This window comes from Medicago sativa, chromosome 4, assembly GCF_051527215.1.
Source record: "Medicago sativa cultivar Bolivia chromosome 4, Bolivia_mono, whole genome shotgun sequence".
Lineage (NCBI taxonomy): Eukaryota > Viridiplantae > Streptophyta > Magnoliopsida > Fabales > Fabaceae > Medicago > Medicago sativa.
Genome location: NC_140752.1, coordinates 37352917 through 37362827, shown reverse-complemented (window position 1 = coordinate 37362827; position 9911 = coordinate 37352917).

The window sequence follows — 9911 nt, the reverse complement described above, 5'->3', positions numbered from 1 at the left end:
GAGAGTCGTTGGCGTGAATCTAGGTAACCAGGGTAAGGTCCGTCAGCTGTCTATCACATAATATTATAATTGTTTCCTGTGTGTTCGTGCAGTCATAGTTGTTGTGTTTCTGTTTTGTTACTAATCTGGCATACGTCTGTTCGTTTTTTTCTGCAGTCGGCGAGTGGTTGCGGTGATGTAACATTTCAGAGACTATTGGAGGCATTTTATAATTATTATTATGTAACTTATGTTATTATAATGTATTTCTGAGGGACATGTATCTTACGATGGAATTCGGATTTGAGTGGCTATATTTATTTTCATTTCTGCTGTGTTTGCTTTAAAGCATCCACAATGGTAGTTCCCTAACAAGGACTCCTTATTTATAATTTTTTAATAGAAGTACCTATTAAGGACTCAATGACTCCAATGGCAATACACTAATATGGACTCCAATGAAAAGTATTTAAATATGTCCCACTATCTTTACATATTAAACAAAAATAATTTATCTATTACTCATTTTTACAAGTGGGACCAAGTAGTACACATTTTATTACTTCTTTATGCAAGTGGGACCAAGTAGTACACATTTTACTTCTTCTTTATGCAAGTGGGACCAAGTAGTACACATTTTATTACTTTTTTAAACGTGGGACCCGTTAGTTACTCAGGAGAGAGAGGGTCCTTATATAGTTGCCCGTTCCTTAATGGGGACTCAATTTTTCTTCCTCCAATGGAGGGTCCTTAACGGGGAGTGGTCCTTGTTAAGTAAGGACCCCCCATTGGAGATGCTCTAATGAATGGTCAATCTGATGGGCTTCTTGGGTCTTGTTTTTTATTTTGAACCGCAATGACAGATGCAACCAAAATTTTCTATCAGTAGTGCCATCATCTTAAAATCAAAATAAAAACTTCCTAGTTAACAAAGCAAGAGTGGTCGGACTTGAATCAGGGTTCATATCAGGAGTATGACCCACCTCGACCATTAATTCCGTTACGTTTAAGCATGCAATTGGGAATAGGCTAGGTTGATGTCTTGCTCAAGATGACATGCTATTAACAAATGCTACATTGTTTATTTTTGTTTTGTTTTGTCAACGATAAACTTCAATTTAACTCCAGTCCTGATGTTATATGCAGTGCAGAAGCTCTTAAAAATTGCACCAATGACAGTGATACATTCGGCTTCAATGTTTGGCCAATAATTTTTGATACCGCAATAGATTGCCTCCCCACCCGGACCAGAGAGAACAATACCGCCGTGCATATAGTAGCGTATGGCACTGCCTATTTCTTTACCAATTACCTGCCAATAATTAATAATAAGTTATGGTACATATATGCATAAGTTGGAGTATCCAATTTTACTCGCGGAATAAATCTACCGTATTTAAGTAATTCTTCGTCGGTTGAAAATTCTTCGTCGGTTGAAAAAGAAAATACTTTCACCGTGATACTTTTCTTTTAAGTCGTAGAATTTACCGCTTGCATTCCAACTGAAGGTTATCAGTGGATGCAACCCGACAGTTAAAAAGATAAGTTCCGTTGTACAAATTATGGGTCGATCTCGTCAAATGGCTACCAGGCAGATTACAATATAAGCACGGTCAAATTTGTAAGATTTTGATTAGTATAAACATATAAGATTAAGTTCAATGGGTTACCTAATTCCGCACGAAAACGGTGTGGAAACAACCAGTAGTACAATGTATTATTCTCACTTACTAAATTATAAATATTTGAAAACTAATATTTATTGATTATGCATAAGTTATATATGACTTGCTATATTATAATTATTTGAATCGTAATATTTATTGAAGTTCTACCAACGTATTATGCATAACAAGACCAACTCCACCGCACACTAATTGAATGACTTTAATTGGAAACGTTTTCATATGGACAAACATGTGTTTATGATTTACGGGTGCATTTAGTTTGGACCACTTGAAGTATTGATCCAAGTTAGACCACTTGTTTATACCATTAGATTACAACAGTTCACTAAACTTATCATGTTCTGTCAACACTAAATCACTTTGGATCTCTTTTCTCTCTCTCAAAGAATCAATGTCAATGTTCACTTTTTCTGTTGTTCCATTTTCATGTTGCGTGTTTCTTCTTCCCTTTCATTCTTTCTTTTATTGCAACAACACAAACATAAATAAAAACAAAAATGAATAACACTCAATCTGTAAATTTATTCATCTAACCTTACCTTTGTGCTTCATTAATGAAAATAAGAGAAAAATCGAATAGAAGAAATTTTGGATATTCTTGAAAGATTTGAAGGATAGAGAAACTCATACAAACAGGAATAATTGGACAAAACAACTCAGCAATCAAGCAACAGATAGTTACCAACAAGCATATGAATCCCAACAATTGGACAAAGCAAAGCAACCTAATTACCAACCTAGATAAATGTCAGACATCATCTACTCAATAAAACTGATTTCAATTCCAAGACAAAACAATGAGATGATGTTATGATGTAAACCCAACAACAATAGAACGAGGTGCATGAAAATCAGTTGTAAGTGAGACAATAAAGGTAATCAAAGTATGAATTGCATGAGAAAGAAGCGATAAAGAAGTTGAAACATAACCTGTTTTGGTCCTTAGGCTTAACAACGTTGTACATAGCAGATTACATATGCTGGAAAACAAAAAGCTGGAAAATGGATTGTGAGTAAGCCAAACGGAAGGGAAAAAAAAATTTGGTAGATGACATGCATGAATGAGATACGATTGAGATGAAGACGCATAACCTGATTTGATCTTTCAGTCTGACCAGGAAGGAAAATGGTTGGTGTTGGGGATAGTACTTCTCCGTGTTGGGAAGAGTGTGAGTTCAAATGAAGAGTATGCTGGTAACTAGACTCCATGGGATCATGTAGTTGAAGCTATGATGGATGTTATTTGGAAATAACTTGATCCTGTTGTATATTGTGTGATCTAAAAAGAATGAGCCTATGAATAGTTGGTCCATAAGTCCATTGTATAATGAGATGACCTCCGTAAGAGCATGTGCAATGTTGTCAATGCACTTGCAAGGATGATAGAAACGATGCACATTGAACATGATAGATAGATACATACACACAATGTTTGTTACTGAAACTAGGAAGATGCTTCTTACTGAAGTTACAAAACACAGTGCTATCGTAATGATGATATTGTAGTGGGTTTCTATTCCGCACATGGATGTGCCGAATAGAACACACTACACACACAACAGAGTTTTAATAATTACAAAACAGATTAACGAGCCTTTCAACGGCAATATCCCATGTGAGCCTAACAAGTCAGGCACAACACGCAAAAAGAATATTAGTAAACAAGCACGCAATCAGAAACAGTGCTACAAACAGCAGCAAAACAAGTAGAGCGGTCCAATCCTTCAGGTCCAAGGCTTTGCAGATCTGGCCTCCATGTACTTGTTCCAATTTTCTCTTGCATTAGCCTCCAGTGCAACCCTGTGTCCATTGTGAGGCCCGATCAATAGCCGCATTGCAGTCTTCATCCTAACTTTGTCCATATCTTCTTGCTGTAAACACAACAGTTGTAGTTAGCTACGAAAAAAATGATCAGCATATTCATAACTAATCAGCTACAGTTGGTAAGCTTGTTTACCCTTGCAACCACTTGGTTGACGAAGTTTGTCTGCATGTTCAAAAACTCGCAAAGCCACACTCCTGCATTTAAACTGGATCAATGTGAAAGTAAAATGATACATGTCAGTAACATGTTGATAATTTCCAACCATATGGTTAACAGATGTAAATATTTTGGTCTGGTGATTACAAATTGCTCTGTTAGTACCTATGGCCAACAATTGGCATACCCCTTGGTTCCTTAATTGTCCATTGCTCGAAGTCTGGTAACAAACAGAATCCTACCTCATGCTCGTATACCCCCAACAGCAGCTTCGAGATGGCTCCAGCCTACAAATAGTTGGCAGAATTAACACAGTCTAAACTATGACCAAGTGACTAATTAGAAAGCAGCCATGTTTTTAACTTACAATCTTCCTCATCATCTGGTGGCGTTCATCTTCTCTTTCTGTAAGTATGTAGGAGTCAAAGTAGTATAACAACCTCTCCTCGAGCCTTATCACCATTAGATACCAGTGACCAGATGCCTCCTCGATAGGAACATAGATCTACAACACATGAATTGGTAATTTTGAATAACAAACAAGCAACCTTATTACAACTATTTTGCACTTCCTTTTAATAATTGTATTCTTTTTTATTATATCATGAGTAGACTAAGAGTAATCAAAGGCGTTGTATGTCTTACAGTTTTCAATGTCTGAAAAGGATGCAACCAGTGCTGCCCGTAAATGAATTCCAATTCAGCCGTGTCCATTTCAAGGGCTACGTCCAACTGGTGATAAAAAGAATTAACATGAACCTTATGCAATGAAAATTAAAAGTCATGACACATTATATCGTTATATATATAGACCAAGTTATGTAGTTTTTGAATTACCGCAAATGATGGTGGTAAACACCACATGCTCTGCTCGGATCCATTCGCTGCATTGACTTGATACCAATTGTTGCGCAGGGCCATCATCCGTATAACCTGATGTTACATATACAAATATTACATTGCTTAAGCAAAATTAAAGAGTATCTTTCAACTTTAAAAAAGGGTTTTATGTTGACTTGATTTAAAGTTCCATTAATTTGATTCCTATTAATTAGTCCTGAAGGCCATCATCCTTGTGATCCGAGGTTACACACATAATAATACATTGATTAAGCAAAATTAAAGAGTATCTGATCAACTTTAAAACAGGGATATATGTTGATTTGCTTTAAAGTTCCATTAATTTGATTCCAATTAATTAGTCCTGAAGGCCGTCATCCTTGTAATCCGATGTTACATACATAATACATTGGATAACCTAAATTAAATAGTATCCATACACTTTATAACAGGCTGATATGTTGAGTTGCTTTAATTGTGTCACAAGAAATTAAGATTTTCAAAATGGAACTCACCGATCTGCCCACATGTCCTCCCGGTATCAGACACTGAAACTCGTCTGCATATCCAATATTATCACCGATGGCAAACACACTCTCGTGGCTTTAATAATTGAAATTAAAGATATATGTTAGTAAATAATACAGACTCATAACTGTACATATAAAACTACTGTAAAACAGCAAATTTTATAGACATTATAGTTGACATACGGATTCACATTCTCCCCCCTGAATATGTATGCACACATACGAGCCTCTGCAGGTTTAAGAAACATCCCAGGAGTCGGTCTAAACTTGCAGGGAACGTACTGTAAGTTTAAGTTTAAGCAACAAACAAAAACAAACAAAAAAACAAAGGTTAGCATCAAAATATATCATGTCTTTTTATATATAAAAATGTATTGTTAGTTACCTTCGGAACCTTAGCATCGTCGGATTTAAACTTGTAGTACCGGTTTAGCTTCGGGATGGGGTTCCTTCGTGCATTTGGAGTTCTATTCGCGTTGGCGCCGGTGGTAGGGTTAGGTGATAGTCTGTTTTTTCCAATGCTACTGGGTTTTGGGGTTGAGCCTTCGGGCATTTTGAAAGCCTTTGTGGTTGGTGATGGCGTGAAAGCAAGCCTTTTGGCCACCATGTTATCTTCACCCAAGAACACCTGCAATATTTGGCATAGCATAGTCATGATTGAGAACCATTTGTATAAAATTGGTATAAAAATTTTTGGCTATGAAGACGCTTATAAGTTATAACCATTACCTCATCAGCGGATCTCTTGAGGCTGGCATTGAAGGCTTTCTCAGACGACATTTCGTCTAGCACTCTCCCACAATCAAACGCAGCCATTGGTGCCTTAACCTTGTTTGTCCATTTAGGCACATCAAACCGTACTTCCCGGGCTTCTGTTTTGTCATCATCTGATATAATAACCGCATCGATTCTCACAAGGTTTGCATTGTTTGACCTACCTGAGCAGCCATTCTGTACAGGAACATCCCTGCTAGTCCTAGTCTCCTTCTCATGTTCACCACCTTTCACACCTACACCACAAGCAGCATTCTTAGTACGGTTTGATGGCTGTGGGCTGCCTCTCTGGTCCTGACTAGAGGGATGTTGAATATTCAACTTCACCATCCCTATCAACACGTCCAGCATCTTGGAGTTTGTTGAGTCCATATCACCTATGCGCTTCGACAAACACTAAAAAGAGACAAGGCAACGTGTTAGCTAAAAGTCATCATCCGTTAATTGGTATTGTTGGTTACGAGCAGTTAAATATATGATATATGGTAATCAGAAAAATGCAGATTTAACCTTGAGCTCAGATACTACTTGCTTGAGCGTGTTGTCTCTTGACCCTGATTCAGAGTGAGATCCAGCCTCACTGGCCTCCTTGCATGGGTATGGATCAACCTTTTTTTTTTACATAAAGTACCCATGCATGTATTAATATACAAAAATAAAAATAAAAATATACAAACAAGAATACAAACCAAAACGAAAATCTATGATGCATTTACTCAGCTACTACATTAAATTGCAAAAAATTATGGTATTAAAGGAAAACTGCTCACTTGTTGGGGAAAAGAGTGAGTAACACCATGTCCGCCTACATCATACAAGCTCTCCTCATCTTGTCCATACTTGGCTCTGATTAAGGTTATCATCATTGAGGAAAAAGTGTTATTGAGCCATAAATAGTTAAATACCATAACATCATGAATGAATCATTTATTTATTACATACTAAAAATGGTGTTTGGAACTTGTTTCTCACTTACCCTGCATCCAGCATGGCAGCCTCAAAATAGTCCATGCCTGGGTGAGCGTGGCCGTTGTTGAGCAAGCGTGTAAACATGTTTTATGTGTTTTGTGTTTTGTTCTGTTGGATGAGATGAGAAGGAGTGTTGTGCCTGGTTGTATTTATAGTAGCGTATGTGCTTGAGGAAGATGGGAAGACTGGTATAGAAAAAAAAAACTATGCCTACATATTGTAATGCATCTATGGGAGTGGTTTTGTTTAGGCTGTCATAGTCGCATTTAATGCAGCAGAAGGTTGTATCATTGCACTTGCAACACATCTGTGTAATTGATACTTGCAATTTGAGACTTTTGGGGCATTCGAAGTGCATGTGTGCAGTTGGAATGAACGGTGTAGATGAGATGTGTTCAACGCCATCCCTTGATCAACGGCCATCGCCCAATTAACCCCATGATCTTTACTAATTTTTTTATATTAGAAGCCAATGACATGATGGCTTAAAAGTCATTAGTCTAATCTAAATCAGCAAAGCGCAGGTCCAGTGCTCAATAAGGATGTGAATTAAATCAAATTAGGTTCAAATTAGGGATTATTAAATTATTAATGTTGAACGTGGATACGGTAAATATACTGATACGTAACGAATAGAACGTTAATTTTAGTCGCATTTAAGATTAAGTATAAAAATACCGTTAACGTCTCTTAGCCGAATCATATACTCTTTTATTTAAAATTGTGTATCTGCGTACCCGTAATATATCGTGCCCGCAAATGTACCACGTATGTGTGCTTAGGTGGTGTGTGTTTGGATTCGGTGTGTAGAAAATTTAATTTCGACGTACGTTTATTGGGGTCTAATTGATTTTAGCAAGACTTAGCATGCAGACCAACGCTTGGATGCAGCTCCGCATATATGACCGTTACTAGTCGTCAGTGTGTGGTTGGTTCTCGTGTGTGTATATATTATTAATTCTGAACGAATTGTTTGGTTGTTTTGAATTATAATTATTGTTGGATATATACTTGCGAATACAAGTTTTAATCGAACCGTGAAATTGTTGTTTGGTCAGTATAATCCTATCAATGACCATGGATGGAGCTTACGTGGTTTCAATGTACATTGGGTAAAAAAAAATAAAAAAAATAAAAATAATAATAATAATAATAATAATAATAATAATAATAATAATAATTGATTGATTGAGTTTGATGGAAATAATCAATTGTTTTAGTTAGTGACAAATTTTATGGCAAACAACCTAAAAGTTTGTTATTCTGAAATTTACATTATTCGTGTTAAAGTTTCTAAATCGTTAGATCGTTGGAAATACAGACAAATAATAAAAAATACAATTAAAATGAGGATTATGTAGAGAATTAAGTAAGAAATTGTCATGGAGTAAGCAAACTTGTGATGCAATTGATTATATTAACGAAGCAAAGACTTTAAGTCAGATACACCTTCAACGAACTTAGAAAGTAAAAAATTAGATATTAAATTGAAGGTTATTAAATTACATAAAACAGAACAATTGTAAGTTTGTCCATCGCTCGATCATCTCTTCTCTGATGCCATGTGATCCTTTGTATGCTTCCAATGCTCTACGCCAGTTAGATTCAATTTCGGATCTTTCATTATGACCTTCCATAATCGTAGCCATCAAATCCTTGGTTAATGATTCCTTTCTTGTGAGATTGCATTTTCTTTCCTGGTATGCGGTACGAAGAGCTTCCTCGATATTGTTAACCTGATCATCGTCTGCATGTTGACCAATTGCTTCCATGTGTTTGAGAATACGAAGTTCTTCCTCGAGGTTTTTGATAACATCATCGTTAAAAGATTCATCAATTACATGATCTGAAATTTCCTTACCTTTGGCCACACGTTGTTCATGAATAACTTGGAGTTTCTGTTGTGAGACATCATACTCATGTTGACGGAATTGAAGGGCTACAAGATCATTGTTAATGTTAGGACGCAAACATCTTAAAAAGAAATCGATGGCAAGGAAGAACCCCAATTCCAGATCAGTGAAGAAATCTTTGAAGCCACGAACTTGTTCTATAAGATTTGTCAAATTCAAGTAGAGGTCTTCATCATCCGAAGTGATAGCATCAAAACTCTGAACTAGTATATCCTTAATCTGATCAAAGAGGTTATCAATATTAACCCTATTATCGTCATTGACATCGGTAATAACAGAGGATTGTGAAGCCACTTCTTCTAAATTGCGTTGATTGTTCATTTTGTTTTGCAAGGATTAAGTTCGAAAATGGAAATGATTATGTAGAACAACAATTGGGATTTATACATGTGTACATATAATTTGAAGAGATGCAACTTTTGTAACGGTTGCATTGATATATGGAATGACTCGAATAATTTGAAGAGTTGGAAAGTATTGCAATAGTTACAACATTTTGGAATTGCAAAGGTTTGGAATAGCTACAATAGTTGATTTTGACAAAAAAAATAATAGTAATAAATTGTTGGTTAATTTTAATTAGAGTTGTGATTGCATGTACAAATATAATAAAAAATACATGTTTATATTTTGAACGTGTTATTCAAGATATTTTTTTTCTTTCAAATAATTGTTAATTGTTAGTTGTTAATGGACTAGTCTACACTTCGGTTATGCGTGTTTGACCAGCACACAAGTCCACACCAACACTCCACACCATATCTCCACAACACAAACTAATGCAACAGAATGGTAACATGACTATTTCTCCACTAAATGCAAAGAGACAACTTCGCCTTCATCCTTTTCATCATCGAACCTAAGCTATACTCTTCGATTACAGCTTACAAACTGTGTTACTGTGTGACTGGTTGAGAAGAACGAAACGGCAGACTGAAACCACAACAAGGGCGACCACAAGTCCACAATAACATCTAAAATCCGAATGAAGTCATGATCACCACGCCAAGAATCTTTGTAAGACGGTACCTATATAGACTTTGTTGCATGTGTTGTTGCTGGATCTGTTTATTGTATATTGAAAACAGATTAAATGTCTAGACACCAACATCTGTTAGTTGAAACCATGGTCTACAAACCCCCATTTCGTTGTCCGGGTTCCTAGGCTCATAGATTAAATAAGAATGTGATATACAAATTCCTTGAATGATTCGCATGCTTTGCGAAATTGATCACT